Source organism: Myotis nattereri (genome assembly GCF_964212035.1).
Source record: "Myotis nattereri genome assembly, chromosome: 8".
NCBI lineage: Eukaryota > Metazoa > Chordata > Mammalia > Chiroptera > Vespertilionidae > Myotis > Myotis nattereri.
This window is the reverse complement of record NC_138083.1, coordinates 23,990,594-24,013,543: the sequence shown is the minus strand read 5'-3', so window position 1 is coordinate 24,013,543 and position 22,950 is coordinate 23,990,594. Positions and strand designations below refer to the sequence as shown.

General features: G+C 40.2%; 1 protein-coding gene across 2 annotated transcripts in view; it reads left to right on the top strand.

Annotated features, from left to right (window-relative positions):
* The first annotated feature begins 441 nt into the window (after window positions 1–441).
* The window catches only part of BTBD3 (BTB domain containing 3), a 38,776-nt gene continuing 16,267 nt past the window's right edge, over window positions 442–22,950 (top strand). The window contains exon 1 of one of the 2 annotated variants that reach the window (XM_081096478.1): window positions 442–583. The gene's annotated coding sequence lies outside the window, so the exon portion shown is untranslated. The remainder of the gene's footprint in view (window positions 584–22,950) is intronic. The other variant, XM_081096476.1, reaches the window with a different exon arrangement.

The window sequence follows — 22,950 nt, the reverse complement described above, 5'->3', positions numbered from 1 at the left end:
CAGTTTGGGGTATGGGGTTATTACTATCTATGCACTCTCCTTACCTGTGCAAAGGGAGGGCTGGAATCAGTTCCGGAAATGTAATCCCTAACCCAAATGTAATGGGTTCCCCAATATCAGAGGATGCCCTGTATCCTGCCAAAGTAGATGCTCAATAAATGTTCAACACATTAATGAATGAACCAGATTAGGAAACTTCAGTTGGTGGGACAAGGGCAAACTTGCCTCTTAGTGAGGAGAGACTCCTGGCCCTTTCTACCTTCATCCTTTTTATTGGTTGAGGGTCCAAGCCCATTTTGCGCACCCCCCCCCCCCCCCCTTCTCCCAAGGGACAGGCAGTGCGCATGCACTGTATCCATAGCCGCCTTTGGGAACACCGCCCGCGTGGCTCCGCCCCCACCCCGCGCTCGAGCGCGCGCGCGCGGCCCCGCGGAGCGTGCCCTGCGTGCGGGTGCCCGCTGAGCCCGCCGGGCGCTAGATTCCCGAGTGCCCGGGCCAGGGCCTCAGGAGTGGGCACCGGGCCGGAGCGGCCCGCAGCGAGCAGTGCAGGCGGCGGCGCCGGAGGCGAAGAGAAACGCGAATGGTGAGTCAGGGCGCCGCCGGCGAGCGGGCGGGTACCTCCGCGCGTGCGCGGCGCCGGACCGCCCGGCTCGGGGCGCGCTCCCGGCCTCGGCCGGAGGGGCCAAGCGCGGTTGGGTCGGGACGCGGCTGCGGCCGGCGATGGGCTCGGGGTTCCGAGGGCGCCTGGAAGACCTGCCCGGGCTTTCGAGGCTCCGGCCGCGCGCGCGCGCGCCTGCTTCCCTAAGGCTTTCCGGCGGGACAGTGCGGGCCCCGCGCGGGGGTCCGGCGCCCAGCTCCAGGCGCTGGGCCAGCTGCAGCCCGGGCGCCCCGGGGAGGGGAGAGGCGAGCCCCCGGCTCCGGCCGGCCGGGCTCCCGGGGAGCGCGCCGTCCCCGAGGTGGCGGCGGTCCAGCGAGGGGGCGCGGCCGGGTAGCCTGGGCGCCGAGCAGGTGGCGGGGGCCGCGACCCTAGCCCGGGAGGGAAAGTGAGCAAACTTCCCTCCAGTAACTTTATGGAGCGAGTTGCAGGGACCGACGCCCAGTCCCTGTCGTCGCAGCGCCCCGGCTCATGCTGGTGGGAACCTGGGGCTTCGGTGTCTTTCTGGTCCTGGAGCTGGCCCACCAGGCGCTTATCGGCATTCATGGCCCATTCCGCTGTTAAAATAGGAAAAAAAAAATGAGTTTGGTGTTTTGGTAAGAAGGATATTTGCTCTCTTGGGAAGAAAGGACTGAAACTGTCCGGTCTTTGTATCTCAAAGAAAGTATTGTTAGGGCATGCTGGGGACTCCTGTTTATGAAGCAGCCTATTGTCCTGTGTGCTTGGAAAAAGCCAGCGAATTCTATTATTAGCCTGAAAAGACAACGGGAGATAATTGTGCTTTCTTTTTCTTTTCTTGTTAAAAATAGTCTCGGCCGTCTCGCCAAATCCTGGAATCCAGTAGTCCCCAAAACTGGCTCCACAAGGGAATGTCTTGGGAGTTTTAAAACTCCGTGCTCAGATCACGCCCCACGTTAATTAAACTCGATGTGTATTTTAAAGATCCCCGGATAACTCCTGGATGCCACAGTGTGGGAACCGCCGGTGTCATAGAAGGAAATCAAGATGTTAGTTTCACCCAGTGCTCAGTTCGTAGTTGGTGAGATGAAACTCGATAGCTTCGTTTTCCATGGACAGAAACTCACAAAGGGCGGTTTGTTTCCCACTAGGGATGGAGGGGAGCGTCTCCACTGTTCCAAACTTGAGCTGAACTACAACCTGACTCTGGCGGCGTCCACAACTTTGTTCTGACGGCTGTTTTGAATTTTCTGTGGGGTTACCAAGCCCACGCTCTCTGGCCCCTGCGAAAGCCAAAGGGTTTCCTCTTCTTTTAACCCTCTCTGTACCTCCTTCTCTTCTCCCTCCCCCCACTCGCCTCTTTTTACTGTCCCCAGCCTCCGGGAGGATCCTCTCCCAGGCTGTCCTGGCTTTAAAGGGTTATTTGGGGTTCTCCTAGCAACGGGGTCTCCAGGGGAAGTGGGCGGGCCCGTGCCTTTGGGTGCCTGAGTAGGGCTACCTTTTCTGAAGATTTTGAATCCCCATTTTCAGTTCTTGGTCTCAGCGCAGGTAAGGGTGAGTGATACAGTTCCAGGTTTGTTTGTGTGTTTTTTTTCTCCTAAGTAATTACAGCATTATTTAATAATGCTCTCATATGAGGTGATGCTGCTGGCGGCTGTGTTGTCCTTTGAATATTCATGCCCTCCCCCCCCCCTTCCCCCCGTCTTTGCTCTTAAAACTTGTTTAACAAAGTTCCAAAATAAAGTGGGAACAATAAAAAAAAAACAAAACCAAAACGACACACACAAAACCAGTCCTCCTGCGGGGCACACAAACCTAAGAATTGTATCATCATTTGTCAAAAGTCCTAAAACCTTACAGTTAAGAAATTTATAAAAGCGAAATATAATCCTACAGCCATGCAAAAAATCCTTTGATAATTTGTGGCCAAAAAAAAAATAGTCAAATGTCAATATCAGCCTTTAATTTGTTTTGTTCCTAGAAAGTACTTTGCCATGATTCTTTACAAAAAGTTAAACCACTTGTCATGTTACACTTTAAAGTAACAAAGGAAAGGCACAGTTTACAAAATCGCCCACTCCTTTTCTTCCCCAAGGCGCACACATCCAAACAAAGATGCATTTTAAAAATATTAATTCTTTTATGCTCAAAACAGACATTTGGTAGTCATCTAATTGTAGTTTGCCTTGCAAGAAACTGTTCTGAACAAAATAGCATAAAAATATGTCACTCATGTCAGGCTTTTTTGTTTTTTTGAAACCCTTCTAACTTTACTGTGTAAATGATCGCAATTCAATCAGTGAATTCCCAAGTGCTTTTGGTAGTCCAGTGATTTGGAGCATGTATGGGATGTTGAAGAGTTTGTTTCTTGCTAATATCTCTTGTTTTATGTGCTAGTTAAATTTCAGTTAACTGGGCTATCAAGCAGGTTCTTTAAGGCTCATTTTTCCAATTTCACTCTGAGAAAAGAATAATGATGGAAAATACTCTTATTTGCTGGACCCTGTAGTTCAGCAGTATTGCCAAATTGCTAAGATAGTAATCTCTCACCTGATCTTTCCTGTTTTCATTGCTTGTTTAAAAATTGAGACCTTCTAAGCAGGCACAGTTACGAATTTCTATTGTTTCTATGCTTTTAAACATTTTATTTTATTTTATTTTATTTTATATTGCTTAAAGTATTACAAAGGGTATTACATATGTGTCCTTTTGCTTTTAAACATTTTAAAGTAAAAAGCAATTATCCGTATTGTAGACATTTTCCAGAAATATCCCCCCCCCAAAAAAAAACCACACACACACAAAAGATTAAGAAAGTAAAAACCACAATCACATTACCCAGAAATAAACCTACTGCTCATTAGATGAAGTTCTTCCTTCTGTCCCTTTTTATTTGTCTGCACAGACATATTTTTAAATATTGCCCCTTCACTTAATATCTTACAGATTTCCTATGCCTTTAACTCTTACTTGAAAATACAATTTTTAATGATGGATATGCCCAAGTTTAACTTGCTTTCTGTTGTTTGACATATATCCATTTTTAGTAGTTGAGAATATGGTATTAAACACTGGTTGCAAATCCTAGCTCGACTACTTCCAATCTCAGTGACCTTAATTATGTCATTGCATTTCCTTATGATTGCTTAGAATGAAGGTGATAAAGGTGGCCACAATGGAATGAAGGAAGGTCCTCAACAGTCTGACGCAGGAGGTCGGCTCAGAAAGTAATAGACATGCAGGCAGAGCCGGGCTAAATGCCCTTGTCTGAAAGTCTCAGTGTGTCTGACTTGTTTGGGTTGGATTTAAAGAGAAGAATTCCTCAGGCAGAGGTGAAGTCTTTTATGGCTTGAGGCATGTTGCCAAATTGCTTATGCCTAGATACACTGATTCCCTTTAGCATAGAATGATCTTCCCGTGATGCCCGCATCTCAATGTTAAATCTTTCCTAATTTTCTATCAAATAAGTGGTCGTCGTCTTCTTTTTTTTTTGGTAGATAGTGAAATTAGTTTTTTGTTTTACCTTTTTAGAGTTTATTCACGTACTTTGCCCATTTTACTCTTACCTGATGACTTTTATAAATGATTTTAAATAGTTGTTTTATATAAAGAGTATTGTGCCTTTATCATATTTGAAGTGATTACCGCCCTCTCCCTCCGGGTCATAAGTTGTCTTTTATTTTATGGTGTTTTCCAAACAACAATATTTTCATTTTTATACAGTCAGCTCTCTATATCTTGTCCTTTATGATTTTTCCTTGTGAACATTTGTGTTTGGAAAACCCAGAAGTGAAGTGAGTGAAACAAAATTTTGGAAATATATTAGTTTTTACATTTAATTCTATATTAGTATATAGATATGATTTGTCTTATACCACCTCCTACCCCCCATCTCCCCCTTCCCCTTCCCCAGCTAGCCAATTCTATCAGCACCCTTTGTTAAATACATGCAGTCCATCCTTTCCTCACTGGTTAGTAGTCTTTCCTTAATTATATTTTAAGATCTTAACTAGCTTTGGGGTCTATTCTGTTTTATGCCTTATGCATCAGTGCATTGATTTCTAATCTTAATCAATGCCGGATCTTTTTTTGTTTGTGTGTTTGTTTTTAATTTAAATTCTTTATTGTTTAAAGTATTACATAAGTCTCCTTTTTCCCCCATTGACCTCTCCCCGGCCGCCCCCCACCTCAGCACATGCCCACCCCCAAGGGCAAGCCCCCACTGCCCCAGTGTCTGTGTCCATTGGTTATGCTAATACGCATGCATACAAGTCCTTCGGTTGATCTCTCCCCCTCCCTCCCCCTCCTCTGCCTGCTCTCTGAGGTTAGACTGTCTGTTCAGTGCTACCTTGTCTCTGGATTTATTTTTGTTCATCAGCTTATGTTGATCATTATATCCACATATGAGTGAGATCATGTGATATTTATCTTTCTCCAGCTGGCTTATTTCGCTTAGCATAATGCTCTCCAGGTTCATCCATGCTGTTGCAAATGGTAAAGGTTCCTTCTTTTTTATAGCAGTGTAGTATTCCATTGTGTAGCTGTACCACGGTTTTTTAATTCACTCATCTGCTGATGGGCACTTAGGCTGTTTCCAAATCTTAGCTATTGTAAATTGTGCTGCTATGAACATAGGGGTGCATATATCCTTTCTAACTGGTGTTTCTGATTTCTTGATATATATTCCTAGAAGTGGGATCACTGGGCCAAATGGCAGTTTCATTTTTAATTTTTTGAGAAAACGCCATACTGTTCTCCACAGTGGCTGCACCAGTCTGCATTCCCAGCAGTGCAAGAGGGTTCCTTATTCTCTGCATCCTCTACAACACGTGTCCTTGTTTGTTGATTTGTTGATGATAGCCATTCTGACAGGTGTGAGATGGTACCTCGTTGTTTTGATTTGCCTCTCTCAGATGATTAGTGACATTGACGTGGAGTCAAGGAGGTCTCTTCAGTAAATGATGTTGGGAAAATTGGACAAATACATGCAAAAAAAATGAAACTAGACCACCAACTTAAACCATACACAAAAATAAACTCAAAATGGATAAAGGACATAAACGTAAGAGGGGAAACCATAAAAATCTTAGAAGAAGCCATAGGCACCAAAATAGCAGACATTTGTTGTAGCAATATTTTTACCGATACAGCTCCTAGGGCAGTGATGGCGAACCTTTTGAGCTCGGCGTGTCAGCATTTTGAAAAACCCTAACTTAACTCTGGTGCCGTGTCACATATAGAAATTTTTTGATATTTGCAACCATAGTAAAACAAAGATTTATATTTTTGATATTTATTTTATGTATTTAAATGCCATTTAACAAAGAAAAATCAACCAAAAAAATGAGTTTGCGTTTCATGGGTTCGCCATCACTGTCTAGGGCAATGGAAACTAAGGAGAAAATAAACAAATGGGACTACATCAAAATAAAAAGCTTCTGCACAGCGAAAGAAACCATCAACAAAACAACAAGAAAGCCCACTGCATGGGAGAACATATTTTCCAATGTTATCTTCGATAAGGGTTTAATCTCCAAAATTTATAGGGAACTCATACAACTTAACGAAAGGAAGATAAACAATCCAATCAAAAAATGGGCAAAGGACCCAAATAGACACTTTTTGAAAGAAGACATACAGAAGGCCAAGAGACATGAAAACATGCTCAATGCAGATCTTTTTAACGTAGATTTAGAATATATAGAAATACCTGGTAGAGCAAATCACACTATTCTTTTTAAAAAATCATAATGACATGCATCTGCCCTTAGATAAAGATTATTGTCTTGCTATCATGAATATATTCATGAAGTTTAAATCTAAGAATACTGAAAGAGAGGCATCAGTCTGGAATGTTAGCAGTCCCTTTGTATAGTCACTTTGGGGAAAGTTCCCATGCTCTCACGGTTCAAAGATTTACCTGTTTTATCTACTCTCCCCAGAATCAATGTTCAGTCTGGCTGGGCCCTGGGGCTGTCAGCCAGAGCTCACCAGTGATGAGTTGGACAGGGCGTCCAGGGATGTAGGTCTTCTCAAACAGCCTTTACTAACCTTTTATGAGCTCACCACCCTTTCACCGCCAGTTTTTGAGCAATCTGGAGTGCTTCTCAGCTTTCCTCAGGCAGTATAGTGTTTCATTCACTCTTTCAGGTCTGCTAAGTTGCTACTTGTCCTTTGCTTTCCACTTCCATGATTGTGTTTCTTTAAGTCCTTGGGTCTCTGTCTTCTAGAAAGATCTCTTTACTGCCATTTCAGTGGAGTTTAGAGAGTGGATGTATTGATATACCTACCATTTTCATTTGGAAGACTCTGCCGATAAATGCTTAGAACTAAGAAATGCCCAATTATGTTGTATTTTTACTCTTTGGCAAGGACTGTCGCTTACATGTAGTGTAGTCAGTGTTTCTGTTAAGGGACGTAAAAGCTTATTCAACTTGTCTCTCCTAGCAGAGGTATATATACCTCTTTTTTTTTTTTTCCCCATCGAAGTTCTAGTATTCCCTGTTAGGGTTCTTAGGTATTTTTGACTCTGTTGTTGTTGTAATGCATTCTTCATATTGGCTATTTGCTGGTGTAAATGGTTGTCGATTTTTGTATATCTGTTTTATAGCTGGCTCTTATTCTAAGAGCTTTGTGGTTTATTTTTTGGGGTTCTAGTTATATAATCAATTGCAGATAATGACACTTGTGTCTACTTCCTAATAATTATACCTTTTATTTTGGTTTTCATGGCTGGCTGCACTAGTGTTAGCATTTTGGAACATAATCAAATAATAATGGCAATAATGTACCAAATTGTGTTGTTCTTTATTTTAATAGGAAAAACTGGTATAATATTGGCTCTTGGTTTTATCATAACACCTCATGAGGACCAAATAAATCTGTCCTTTTATTTCCAGTTTACATAGAGGTATTTTTTATTTTTTAATGGACAGGAATTGAATATTGGCAAATTGCTCTTAGCATCTGAAGTTTATCCCTGTATTTCCTGCTGATTTGAGTCCCAAATAGTAAACTGGAGTAAATCCTTCCTTTTGGATAAGTCTTTAGAAAAACAAATTCAGTTCATGAGAAAGTTGAAAGATAACACATTCAGTGCATAATCATGTTCTCTGAGGTGAAGGTATGCTGGGATACAGTCACAGGGCTTTTTCAAAAGAAAATACTCCAAGTTGCTAAATTCAACAGTCAGTTCTCTATCTGTACCTATTAGCAGCATTGGATATAATGGGTCATTCCCTCTTCTTTATGACATGCTTTCTTCATTCAATTTTGAGAATACCACAACTTTCCTGCTTTTCCTCCTATACCACTGGCCCACTGATTTCTTTTCAGTTCTGAGTTTCTTAAAATTTGTGTTGTTGTTTTTCTCACCAACCTATTATTTGGGAATACTTCAAGGCTCAGTTCTTGCATAACAGTTGTCCCAGTTGTAAGACTTTCATAAAATGCATGTTGCTGCTTAAGACTCCCAGATGTGTATTCCCAACTCCAGGCGCACATACCTAACTACTTTTTTGGCTTCTTCACTTGCGCATGTAAAAGATGCCTCAGTTTTAATAAGACTGAACCTGGAAAGTTCCGATCTTTCTCTGTAAACCTGTTCTCCCTGTGACCTGCTCTAATTTGGCTCCATTTTTTTCAGCTTATTCAGTCAAAAACCTTGAAATCCTCCTGATTTTTCTTTTTCTCTCCATTATTCTTTTTCTCTCCCGCTCTACATGCAGGCTGTCAGCAAATCCTGCTGTTTGATCTTCAAAATATTTCCAAAATCTTGTCTTCAAATAAATTCAGGAGTTCAACCTTTTCCCCACCTCTGCTCTTAGCTAGTACCTTTGTCCTAGTCTCTAGGACCTCTTGCCTGGATTACTGCCATGGCCTCTTCTTTCTCCTCTGCTGGCTTCCCTTTAATCTGTTATCAGTGTAACAACCAGAGTGTCTTTTTTTTTTTTTTTTAAGAGAACATAAATCAGATTACACTTAAAATCCTCAATGGCGTTCTATGTCACTAAGAATAAAAGTCAGATTTTTCATAAAAGTTCACAGAGCAGATACTATCCAGTTACCAGTAATTCTGACCTCTTTCCCTCCCTCTCAGATGTTCTCCATTCCAGGCATCCTTACTTACCTCCTTGCTCATCTTGGAACAGGTCAGTCATGTTCCCATTGTTTTATCTTTGTGCTTGTTTTCCAATTTGCATATTTTCAAAAACATATATCTTCTCCCCTGATACATTTTTTGGCCAGTTCTCTCACCTCCTTTGAGTCTTCACTAAAATAGCACCATGTCAGTGAGGTCTGTCCTGATAAAACTTGTAAGCTTCGCCTTGTGTCCTCGGAATACTCCACTTTTTCCACGGCATCTATTACTTTCTAAATTACTATATGACTTATTTGTTTGTTTCTGGTGAGTTGTCTCTTTCTCCCTCTTCTAGGCTATAAGTTCCATGTCTGCTCATTAATGTGTTCCAAGTGTCTGGTACATAGAAGTTGCTCAATAAATATTTTTGAATGAATAAATGTAGGCTGCCTTCTTCTCCCCATCTCTGACCCATGAATTTCTCATAAAGCAGTCTAATGCTTTGGCATCTGTGGATCCAACATAGATTATTTAGCATCCCACCAGCAAGGGAGAAGTTCCAGAACATGTAACATTTATAATGGAAATAATACATAGAGTGGTTGTGAGGATTGAATAAGATGCTGTCTATAAAGTGCTAAACTGTGCCAGTGTATAGGAGAAAGTCACTTAACTGTCAGAAAAGCCTAGCCAGTTATCTTGATTCACGTCTGAATGACATGAATCGTATTGTAGAACATGCTCTCTTTGGATTTCAGTTTTTAATCAAGGGTGGGCAGTGGCCTCATATTGGGAACTTTTCAAATTTATGGCTGAGCCCCCTGGTAAATATCAGTGATGTACTGTTACAATATTTATTCTTTAACCAATCTGTTAAAGTGGAATGTAGTAACCATTTGTTTTCTCCTTTTGTACATTCTTGCTGTTCAGGACATCTCTTCATCTCTCATGTCCTCTTTAATCCTTTTTTCTTCTGAGGTTCTAGCTCAGGGGTCCTCAAACTAAGGCCCGCGGGCCACATGCGGCCCGCCGAAAACATTTATACGGCCCACCGGGTGTTTTTGCCGCCACTGTGTGCATAGGAATTTGTTCATAGTTTTTTTTAAAACTATAGTCCGGCCCTCCAACGGTCTGAGGGACAGTGAACAGGCCCCCTGTTTAAAAAGTCTGAAGTAAGTTCTTTTAAGTTGATTTTGAAACATTTTAGAGCCACAGAGAATCATATAACTGTACATGGAACTAAATCCACAAAATCTAAGACTCTCAGTTCTTTACCTTCAATTTCCCAGACAAGAGTACATTGTAGTCTTCCTATAGCAATCATTTTAAAGTTTTGCTTACAGTGTTTCTAGAGTTTCCTTTTGTGTCCAGGTTCCAGAATATCTCAAAAACATCAGACTTCCTTTCCTTCTCTTTTAATAGAGCAAGAAATGTTTGCATAGTTTGTACTGTTACAGTCACTGCTCAAGTAAGTGGTATTGGTGTGCAAGAAAAAGATGATTATTAGAGATCATGTAAGCATAGAGGGTAAACCAAAGATGTACCTCTATAAATGCATAAACCCAAATAGCTGCTATGTAAAAGCACAAAAATATGAAAATTTCCACTTTTTTCCTCAAGTCATATCTAGTTTCCTTTTTTTTAAATCTACTTAATTTTTCAGTAATAGCACGAATGGGGAAAAAGTAGATTTATAGTTCATATGGAAAACTAATACAAGAATAAACTCTATTTAGCATATTCACAACTGTAAACCTACTTTTGACCCACCCTGTGTATCAGCAAGAGTGTTCCTACATTCAGTTAGAAGGTATAAACATTTTAGTCATGGTTACCATACAGCACCACTCTTCTGAATGCATTACACTAGCGTTTGCCTTGCCTTTGAAACGATTAGCATTGTATCTGGGTTTTGTTATGGTGAAGACTCTTTTGCAAATATCACTGTTACAACCTATTTTATTTGAACACTTTACAGTCAGTTCTATTGGTCAAAGCTGAATGGAAAGCACTGACCTGCATTTCTGCTGCTGTTTAGGCTATTAATGGATAGCCCAGTTAGAATACACACCTTGTTTTTATAGTTCTATACCTGGTTTGAAGACCTGTGTAAGTATTTGTTTTGTATGTAGATTTTTTTTTTTAATTAACATCTTTCTTATATTCATCCAGTTTTTTGGAAGTAGTTATCTTGCCTACCCTGCACCAGCAAATATGCCTGCTTTATCGTGAGGGACTGATTTTGGCCTTCAGCTATTATTATACTTCAGGTGTCTGGATAGACCAGAGATGGAGATATATATACATATATATCCATATATATAGACTAGCACCTATTTTCATACCTTTTGTTCATGGAAAATGTAGTGAAAAGTTGGCTGTAATTGTCAAACTACATTTAGATATGTTATTGGAAGGGCTTATTCAGAAATGATCTACAGTCCTAATTCTTAACTAAGGTTACAACAGGCATCTCTTCCCAAATAACCTTATTGTCAACATTAAAAAGGTGAGAAGCTACTCAGTAGCACCTCCTGCTCAAGATGCAGGTTTAGGCTCCAAACAGCTGTTGCTAGCTACATACACCCCTTTCTCTTGCACAGCCTTCCACCCACTCCAGAGTGCTCCCTCCCTCTACCCTCTCCCGTGGCCTCCGGAGACAGAGTGAGTGCTAGGAGCTGGCACCCATCTGCCGCAGACTGGGCAGCAGCTGTGGAGGAAGAGTACACAAGTACAGTCATTTCTGATGCCTACATCTACCCCTCCTCCAGGTGGTTCAGCACATTTTCATAAAACTGTAGAAATTCTTTATGTGAATTAGATTTTGTACCTAATTTAATGCTATTCAACAAGTATTTCTGTGGGACCTATGGTATTAGCCCATACTTACCTGAAAGTCTGGGTTACTTTATTAATCTTGTCAGTGCCATGAAAGATTCCTCAAAGTGTCAGAATTGATCCTGAAATTTTGGTTAGCATATCTCTTGTCATGTACTTAAAATCATCACCAGGCAATGATATACTCTTACCAGGTGGGTGTTGGATAGGGATGCCAACATACAGTGGTGTTTGGGTTCAGTTCTAGGAAAATCAGATGCTCAAAATGGAGACAGCCTGTATTTTGATTTTACAGTCTTTCTAAAATAATACATAATTATTGAGTGTAAAGTAATTATGAGGATAACAATCCTGTTGACATGCACACCCCCTAAAATCTTTTTAAGAATGAAGCTGAGAATGTGTTTCAACACCAGCTCTTTATTAAAATGAAGACTTCTGCAAAATCCTAACCTAAACTTTATTTCCAAGAAACTCTTTTCTAGTACTTAGTAGAAAGATTTTGATGTTATATAATATCAAACACTGTACTATATAGAACTAGTATATAGGAAGGTGTTAAAATGATATGGATAGGTTCTACCTACTATGCCTCTCTTAAGTGAAGGAAAAAGTGAACAACACATTCTTTAAATGTTGGCAGCTCTGCTTGGGGAACAGCAGACCTTGCTGTGGAAATGTGATACAGGAGAAAGTAAATTATCAAAGAGAAATATTTGCTTTTTTGCTGGTTTATGTGACGTTTCTAGGGACATTTGTCTTATCGATGTCCATTTAAATTTTTCTCAAGATTTTCAAAAGAAGGTGTCATCCATTGCTATATCTTAACACCTGTGTTCTGTGAATTTTCTGAGATTGGGGCAAAGCTAAGATATTAAACAGTGTCATAGGACAAATAGAATTTAACTTTTGTGATAGAGATTGTCATGTTTCTCCATTCTGTCTGTCTAATGTACACAAAACTCTTTGTAATGAATGGTTGAGAATTATGCTTTGAGAATTAGTTATTGTTTACTAGAAGAGTAAAACCAAAAAGCAGATATTTTGATCACTTACACTTTTTATATTTTTTTTAAAAAAAATTTTATATATCTATTTTATTGATTTTTTCAAAGAGGAAGGGAGAGGGATAGAGAGTTAGAAACATCGATCAGCTGCCTCCTGCACACTCCCGACTGGGGATGTGCCCACAACCAAGGTACATGCCCTTGACCGGACTCGAACCTGGAACCCTTGAGTCCGCAGGCCGACGCTCTATCCATTGAGCCAAACCAGTTAGGGCGACTTTTTATATTTTTTAAAAGTCTAGTGGTCTACCACCAATCACACAATGAAATTCAAAACCTCCTATAATATCAGTGGTTCTCATATTTTTTGGCCTCAGGACTCTTATACTCTTTTAAGTATTTTGAGAAGCCCAGAGAGCTTTTATTATATCTATTGCTATTTACTGGAATAGAAGTGAAAACAAAAAAAAACTTTAAATATTTACTTATTTGTTTAAAAATAAACAAACATTGTTTTGAAGAAAATTCGGCTTTACCCAAATGAGTAGCTGGAAAAGGAAGGGGTATTTTAATAGCTTTTTCAGATAATTGTGGTTATTATTTGATACTTCATCAAAACTTGAATAGCAGTTTCTTAAAGGTTACTTGCCATGTGGAATCTAAAACCATTGGTGAACTTTGCTCCTGTTTACTAGAATCCATTGGTTTGTCTTGTACTCTGAATGGACTTTTACCCATGTGTGCATGATTCTATAATGTCCAGTGGGGCCTTGACTTACGAGTTTAATTCATTCTGAGACCGAGCTCGTTAAGGAGCTGGTTAAGGAGCTTGTTAACTCAAATTACTCTATCAACTCAATGCAAAAAATTGGCCAAGAGACAGCTGGTATCTCAAAAAACTTGTTAGTCGGGACACTCGTAAGTCAAGGCCCCACTGTAATTGCATTGTTATTGGAACACATTGGTTCACTGAGTTATGGAACTCTCAAATGCTGACATGTTTCGATATATATATACCTAATATGCAAAGTGTCCCTTTAGGAGTTCGACCAACTGGGAGTTCAATCGCTTGCTGTGACTTGCACTGACCACCAGCAGCGGCACGGACTGAAGGAAGACCCTGGCCGGCAGCCAGCATCTGGGGAAGGGAGGCCCCGGCCAGTAGCCTGCAGCTGCTAGGGACCCTACCCATGCACAAATTTTGTGCACTGAGCTTCTAGTACAGTGGTTCTCAACCTTCTGGCCCTTTAAATATAGTTCCTCATGTTGTGACCCAACCATAAAATTATTTTCGTTGCTACTTCATAACTGTAATGTTGCTGCTGTTATGAATCGTAATGTAAATATCTGACATGCAGAATGGTCTTAGGCGACCCCTGTGAAAGGCTCATTCGACCGCCAAAGGGGTAGCGACCCACAGGTTGAGAACCGCTGCTCCAGTACAATATAAAAAATTACATTTATTTAATATCATCACCAGTCTCATCAGAAACAGTCTTTAACCATTGGGAAGCTCATGGTGGCTTAATAAGTATTTTCAAAATTCTAATTTTTGCTTAAAGGTTTGAATGTTTTCATTGGCAATAGTTTTCCTTAAAGTGACAGGCTCACTTTATTCACTTTTGAGAAAATGGCTGCTAAATACCTAAGTGTGAATAACACACTTTGCGTGTTTTCTCAAGTACAGTAGTGTTTCATGGAAAAAAATAAAAAGGTGGCTTGTTCAGCTCTAACACAAACAGTTGCCACAAGTATTTTTTCTCAAGGCAATAATTGTATTTCAGTTTCACCAGAAACGCTTTAAATATACTTCCATTTCATCACACAGAACATTAAAAAAGTTTGTGTACTCAAGGATCGAGATTTGATGGTCAATAATTTGCACTGCTTATCTCCCATGAAACAGTACATTGATTATGACAGGAATGCACAATACCTAACCTGTTCTCACATAAGCTGTTTCACCAGTGTTCCTAATCCCCCAGGTGTGAATGGGGAAGGAAAGGCGACTTGACTGGTCCTTCAGTGCCTGTTCCCTTTGGCTGCTCAGAGTCCACTGGAGTGACTTTCAAGTGGCCGAAGAACCAGTGGCATCAATAGTAAAAAGGAAAAAAGCACAGAGCCAGCCTGTGGTGCTCGTGGAAAAAGCCCTCCCTTTTCTGTGGGAGCAGAGAGCTCTTCCTGTGAGGGCTTTTGCTTTGCTTCACCACTACAGGAGGACCTGAGGTTTCAGAGCCACTTGTACCAGCTTCAGATACCTTCTTACCTATTGTGATCAAAACCTAATTAAAATCATTCACAGTTTAAACAACAGGCGCAAAACAGATGTATTTACCTCATTGCACCTTCCAAAACACATACACTTTTATAAAAAACCAGTTGAGCTTACTTGGAAATTCAAGCTGTCTTTTATTTTTTGCAAACACACAATTCAAGCCATTACTTTACAATAGTTTGTTTACATTATGAACCTTACTAAACTTTTTAAAAATTATTGCTGGTGGTAAAATTTTCCTTTCATAAACACACCAGCCAAGCAAGAGATTTTCCAGCCATGGCTAGAGACATTCAGCTACCCCACTATTGGTATTACCATCTCCTTTTATTCTTACACTCTAATATTGTAAGAGAATATATAATTTTTAGGGGGAAAAACTTAACACTGGTTCTTAGTAAAGCACTGGAGACACACACGTGTGAGTGTGCTTGGCTACTTGCACTGTGCTCTGCAGTAACTGGAAACGCGACATTGCCCATCCCTAGCAGTGAGGCTTGTTTGTGGTGTAGGTGTGAGTTTCTAGACTGTTCATATACTCAGCCCTGTACACAAAGCCTGTTTTATTACTTTGTTTGAAGAAGGGGGGTGTCTAATGTAGTGGGAATTCATCCATTCAATGTTAAGTACAGACAAAACATATTTCAAAGCCACATATTAAAGTCTCTTTAATTATCCATTTTTTAGATTATTCATATGACTGTTTTCCTCCTTTTACATGAATTGCTGAGCATTTATTATTCTTTCCAGTTCATTAAGTCACTAAAATTCTCTACTGGTGCTATAAATAAATATGCCAGACCATGCATTGAGACTAGTTGATAAAGGCAGCTTTGTCCTAGTAATGGAGTCTTTTGCTCCTGGTTGACCCACACTTCTCTTTGAATATGTGAATATATTACATTAAATTTTAGACTTCTAATGAAGCAAAGCCTTGCTTTCAGTACATGTGGAGACTTGCTTTAAGTCCTGCTTTAGTACTTTCAGTTGGTCTAGCTGCAAGTTGAGTGCAATATTTTAAAACCACATTTGTGTTTAGACATGTTCAGAAGAGCCTCAGGACACATTTAATGTCTAGATTCTTTACTACTGTACCTTGTATAGGCCTGTATCTCAGACAGCTGAAAACATCATAGACCTCAGTTGCAGACCATTTTAGCCCAGGACAAGTTGTATTCCACAAATGCAGTCTAGGGTTCTAGATAGACTTGGCAGTGTTGGACTTTATCCTTCCTGTTACTTACTGATTGAAAGTCAAGTGTGGGTGTGGTGCTGTTAGCTCTTGTTGGGAGATGCAGCCCTCAGAGAAATCAGTCTAATCAGACATTAGGCAAGATGAATGTGGGAACGTGCTGCAAGAAGTCTAGAAGTGCAGGGAAACCTTCCTTGAGGTGTCTTTGGAATGCACTGTGAGGGATGCATAGGCTTCTGACAGGTAAGGGATGTAGAGGAAAAGGGGCAGTGAGCTCATTCACGGTATTGGAATATAATTGACCTTTGAACAACATGGGGTTTGGGCACCTGTCCCCTGTGCAGTGAAAATCTGGATATCACCTTTGAATTCCCAAAACCTTAACTACTGTTGACTGGAAGCCTTTCCAATAACAGTCAATTAATAAATGTATGTTAAATTTGTTATAAACTGTATTCTAACAATAAAGTAAGCTAGAGAAAACAAAATGTATTTAGAAAATCACAAGAAAGAAAAAGTAATTTACAGTAGTCATTGAAAACAGTCCACATATAAGGGGGCCCACATTTTTCAAACCTGTGTGGTGCAAGGATCAACTGTAGCCTTGTTTGCATTGTGAGTGGATGAAGAGGACTAGGCAAGGTCATGGTGCATCACAAACCGTGTGTCTTCCTCTCACTGAGAAAGGGAAGCAGAATTTCTTCTCCTCCTGGATAGATGCTTGGTCTGCAGTCCCGGCAAGATTCTGATAGACCTGTCCTCACCTAACATGGTAACCTCTGGGAAGAGCAGCATAGAATAAGGAGCTGGTTAAGACTTCACCACGTGCCCCTTAATCAATATCCCTTTTCATTTTCTTCTTCTTGTGGTATTTTAAATTTTATGAAAGAGTATTACCTTAAGAAAACTGACCTCAACCAGGTCTCCCATATGGACTTTTTTATTGGATGATGGCATCCTTACTGCTGGCTAGCAAAAAATTCTTATGTATTGATCACCATTTTCAGAGACTGTTCTTCCTTGGCCTTCTTCCACCCATCATCATTACAGTGGATCTTGTATGAGTGCATGTAGGTCATAACTCTGATGAAATGGTTGCTTCTCTGTGTGTTATTAAAAAAAAATGCTAACAGTCGCCACTTTTTGACGTCACACACACACAAATTGATTTCAGAGAGAGGAAGGGAGAGGGAGAGAGAAACATCAATGATAAGAGAGACTCATTGATTGGCTGGCTGCTTCCTGCACCCCCCTACTGGGGATCAAGGCCACACCTGGGCATGTGCCCTGACCAGGAATCAAACTATGACTTTCTGGTCACTGAGCCACACTGGCTGGGCTGAAGATATATTTTGACTTGAATGTTTTTATTCTGCTCATTATAGTTAAAGTACATACACATGTAAATACTGTATACCTATTGTTTGTTATATGATGCAGATTGGGGTAACCCAAATTTAAGAACATATTTCCATGAATAGTCTTGACTTTCTAAGTGAGACTTATTTTAACATTATTTTATGAGCAATTAAAGTCTTTTATTCTGTACCTCTGGGCAGTTCAAGTGCTGACCTACTTATATAGTAGCTTTTAATTAAAAAGAAGACTTGCTGAATATATTGTTCGAATTGAATTTTTATTTGAAATACCTTATTTTCTTAGTTCTGACACATTCAGTGAAGCTAAGTATAGAAGCCCCTCAACTTTTATCCCAGTTACACCAGCATGAGAGTTGGAAGCAACAAGGGAGTACTAATCAGTGCCAAATTATTTTCTGCAGCAAATGGAGGCAGTCTCTGCATGTTACTTGGTGTTGATATTGTTAGGGTTAGGCCAACATTTACAGGACAATGCATCTTTATATTATGTCTATCACAACAGTCATGGGGAATTATATACTTTAAAGGTAATTAAAAGTAGCATAAAACATACTTTTTAATTTAGACTTAGAACAGATTTTACTTTGAATTTTTGCCAGAAGCTGGTTTCTATAATAACCCTCTGTCACTGGCTTTGAGTTCTAGTTGAATTTTTTTGTTAGGCAATGTTTTTATGACTAGGTTTGGAAATAAATGCATGTGCCTTTTTCATTTTCATTTGATGGCTTTCGACTTCAGAAAAAGATGTTAGAAATTGGATATAAAGGTGCCTGTAACTTCATTTGCTTGTTTTTTCTTACAGCACATTTTTTCTTGCTGTAGCAGATCTCATTTTTTAGATCTTGTATTGTTTGCTTAAACTAACCATATTCTTGTCCCAGACATGGTAAAAATAAGGGAAGGAGTTTCATTAAATAGTAATTAATTGAGGCTTTTTAATACACACGTGTATAATAGTAGTCAAATCACAAAATTGGTAACTGATCTTTTCTATGTAGTTTTGCTAAAATAAGAAATGAAAGTTGTTTTTTTCCCCTCTGACCTTGCTTTTTTCAAACCTATTTTGTTCATTCTATAGTGTTAAAATGTTTAAATCTAAAGTAATTTATGTCATGCCCTGGCTGGTGGGGCTCGGTTGGAGTGTTGTTCCCTATACCAAGAGGTTGTGGGTTCAATCCCTGGTTGGGATGCGTGTAGGTGGCAGCGGATCAGTGCTTTTTTGTTACATCATGCTTCTCTCTCCTTCCACCTTCTTCTCTCTAAAATCAATAAAAATTAAAAGATTTTTCCAGATAGAAAAAATGAAGAAAGAAACAAAAGAAGAAGGAAATTGCCCTCACTGGTTTGGCTCAGCAGATAGAGTGTCGGCCTACGGACTGAAGGGTCCCAGGTTCGATTCCGGTAAAGGGCATGTACCTTGGTTGCGGGCACATCCCCAGTGGGGAGTGTGCAGGAGGCAGCTGATTGGTGTTTCTCTCTCACCGATGTTTCTAACTCTCTATCCCTCTCCCTTCCTCTCTGTAAAAAATCAATAAAATATATTTTAAAAAAAAAGAAAGAAAGGAAGGAAGGAAGGAAGACTACGTTAAAATAATCCTATCTAATAATAGTCAAACATGGTAATTGACCGTCCCTTTGCTACGCTTCCCATTGGCTAATCAGGGCAATATGCAATGCTGGGAGGTGAAAGGGGAAGGATGGAAGAAGCCGCCTGCTGGTGATCGGAAACCCAGGCGGCAGGCAAGAGCCGGGTGGCAGGGCAAAGGTGATTGGAGAACCGGGGCCGCCTTTGCCCGCCCCCCGGCCGGTGATCGGAAAAGCCAGGTGGGGCAGGGAAGAGGCAGCCGCCTCTTCCCTGACCCCCCCCCCCCCGCCCCCGGGCTGGTGTTCAGAGAAGTACCTGTATTTTTTTTTTCCAAAGTACCTGTATTTTTAGTAATTTCTTGACATGGTAAAATAATTTTACATTACGATCCAAGGGTGGTGGGGTGAGGAGAAGGAGCAGCAGAACAGTCCAACAAACAAAAAGGGAAACAGAAATGCATGGTGGAAGGGATTTGAAGGGTGGGTAGGGGCATTGCCCAACTAAAATGCAATTGGCTTGTTACTGAGTACTATTCATGTGAAGACAGCATCCTGACTCCTTCTCTGTACAGCATATTGGGAGTAAAAATGATGAATCCAGGTGGAAATATGATTAGGGGTTGGATGACAGACAGGGAAAGAAGTCAGAAATAGATACAGAGAGAGTCACTGGTTGGCTCGCTGCAAATACTGACTCTCCAGTAGTGATAGAATAAAAAAGTGGGGGATATCTCTGGAAGATTCAAGAGATAGGGGACAAATCTATGGTTTTGACTTGCCCAGCAAATTTCCACATACACACGTGTACATGCCTATGTTTGCATGCACACACATATACACATAACTGACTGCCCTCCCTGGAAGCACAGAAGAAGAAGTAGGAGCCGCCAGAAGAAGAAGCCGCCCACCTTTGATCCAGGCGCCAGCGCCTGCAGCTGGCTGCAGCCCAGGAGTTGGACAAGCCACCTGCCCGAGGTCCCAGGCTGCAGCCACCGGGAGAAGCTGCCAGCCCTGTGGTCCAAGGCGCCAGCGCCTGTGGCCAGGGAAATAGGTTCCCTCTTCTCCTACTGCAGTCATCGCTTCAATATTTCCCTTCTGAATTTCTCTCCTGTGCTGCAACCCAACTCCACTTTTCATCGGAAGGATACGGAACAGAGAGAGCAGTGTTAAAGCTTACATTTTTAAGCCGGTAAGGTTGGTACTTAAACATATAAATGGAAAACTAGAGTCCTTAAGGTAACAAAGGCTACAAAGGACAGGGACAGCGCATGACCTATTATATCCAGCAATCCATATGGGGACTGAAAACTTTGCAATGATGACAATTAGTGAAGATATGAATCAACTAAAATAGTTGACAGGGACAATTCTTCCATCTTTGAAAATATCTACATCAAATCTGTTTAGATAGATTTTCATCTGCATAATATAACACATTCTGACAAGACCACCACCAATGTGGTCAGTGTTCTGCCGATAAATGTTTAATAACTGAGGGACCCTCCCCCCCAAGTGCACAAATTTTTGTGCACCGGGCTACTAGTAATAAAATAATTTATGTCATAACTTCAGGTGTTTTAGGGGGTGGAAGAACTAAGTTAAATGATAGGAGAACAGTATTTATTTCTAAGGCGTGACTAAGAAAACAACACATTTAGACAACTTGTATTTAGGGATATATATATTTTTTATCTTGTGGAGCTTTTTCATTAAGAGTTGTGGGTGTTGGGGAAATAGATCTGTGACACCCCATTAATAATCAGGATTAATATAGAATTTCTGGTGGTTTGAGAGTTGTCTGGATTTTTTCTTCCCATTCTGTGTGCTCATTGGAAAAGGGTGCCTTTCTCAAATAAAGCAATACATTCTTTAGTTAAGTACGTAAGTGAAGAGGAGCTTTGGATATTAATGATCTGATTGTAGAGATGTTTTTAGTTATTACCTCCTAATATCAGAAAAAATAAATATCTCCAGCCAAAGTAAAAAATACTTATGAAAACAATTTTCTTTGACTGAAACACATTATTTCCCCATGAACTAATGCCAGCAAACAACCAGGAGAAAGACACAGCAGTTGTCGGGCAAAGTTGTTTTGTTCAGGCATTTCTAATAGAATAATCTCCCCTGTTGGATCAGAACAGTCTCCCTTCAGGTTTTCTCAGAAGAGACCTTCTGAGGCTTGATTTTACTTTTCTTTGGGCAAATTGTTTTCAGGAGAAAGTCATATATATATAAAATAATTGTTATATCTCCTTTTAAGCTAACATTTTAATGTACATTCTATTTGTTTGAAAACAATAATTTCTAGGGAATCATTTAGCTCCAGGTTTAACCTATGTATAATGTTGTTACAAGTCAATAAACCTTTGATTGATTGATAAAATATCTTTAGCAATATTACCCAGAGAGTTAATAGGCTTTCATTAGTCAGATTTTGTACAGGCATAGTTGTGTGCCATGAGAAAATACTAGAAATGCATTGTATTATTGCTGGAACTCCTACCAATCCTGGCAATGGTAATTCTCATTTTGGAATTTTCTTCTGGATTTTCTACCATATCATTGGTTGTCATAGTAGCAGTCTCAATTGAGAATTGTGATTATGTATTTATTAAATGACTACTTGATGAAAGCTCAGTTATTCTAATGCAGTTCAGTTGGAATTCTGAGCCATCCTCTGGCCTGGTTAGAGGAATAATTAACCAACCTAACGAAGACAGTCCTTTCTATCTCTTGAATTATATATGTCACTGTCTGTGAGGTGCCATCAGTTGTAAGACATGCCATTATTTTATGTGCCAACAAAAAAGGAAAAAAGCCTAATAGTTATAGTCATGAGATGCCATTAATTTTAGAGGCAGCCCAATTTCACCTATGTTAAAAAATGGGGGGGGGGGTGTTAATAAATATGGCACATATTTGCACATGATCATAGTATTAAAATGTAAAGAAAACTATTTTAAATAAGTTATTATTCCTGCTGAACATTGTATAAATTCCTTAATCCTAGAAATCTAGAATTGGAAAAGAGATTATGTAGTCAACACTTACACAGCAGGAAACTTACTATGAGATCCTCTAGAGCAGCGGTTCTCAACCTGTGGGTCGCGACTCCTTTGGGGGTAACGACCCTTTCACAGGGGTTGCCTAAGACCATCGGAAAACACATATATAATTACATATTGTTTTTGTGATTAATCACTATGCTTTAATTATGTTCAATTTGTAACAATGAAATTTGTAACAACTTCCTAATTGGCATTAGGAAGGTTGAGAACCACTGCTCTAGAGAATATAAATTTTTTTGATTATCTTGTTTACCAGAGTGTCTTAAACTTTGCAAAAGAATTCCTTTAAATAGGTATGTTTAAAGTATCTCATGAATTTTATGTATTACCTTTCAAGATCACCCCATTTAACATGTGATAGAGAATGATGGATTTAGATGAGGTACACACAGACACAGCTATAATAATCAAATATCATGTTAAATGCCATATGGAATTTTAAAAGGAATCATTCCTGCTTTTAAAGAAGGTCACATTCTACCTTTGGGCATTCCCCCCCCCCCCCCCCCAATTTAAGGTACAATTCAAGGTTCACTGGAGATCTGTGTGGTAAAAAGGAAATGACTTAGTGAACCTGCACATGAGCCCATCCTTGAGGCCAGCACTGAGGTGTGCCTCGGTCAAACGCTTGTCTTAGTTATTGCCCTTGGTGCTAGAATTCAAACTGGGTCATTGTTGAGAGAGGCCTAATTGAGTGGCCAGTGTAGGCACTGCTGAGTGGCTAAATGAACTACTTGCAACTTCAGGCTCTCTGTGGAGGTGGGGACAGCGGGACATCTGTCAACAGGTGATCTCATGGAGGTTCGAATGGAGTCCAGTAGACACACAGCCTGGAGTGTGAGTTCTAGGTACAGATTCAGCCATTGGGTGGGAACCTGATCACCATGTACAATACGAATCTTGATTATTGAACC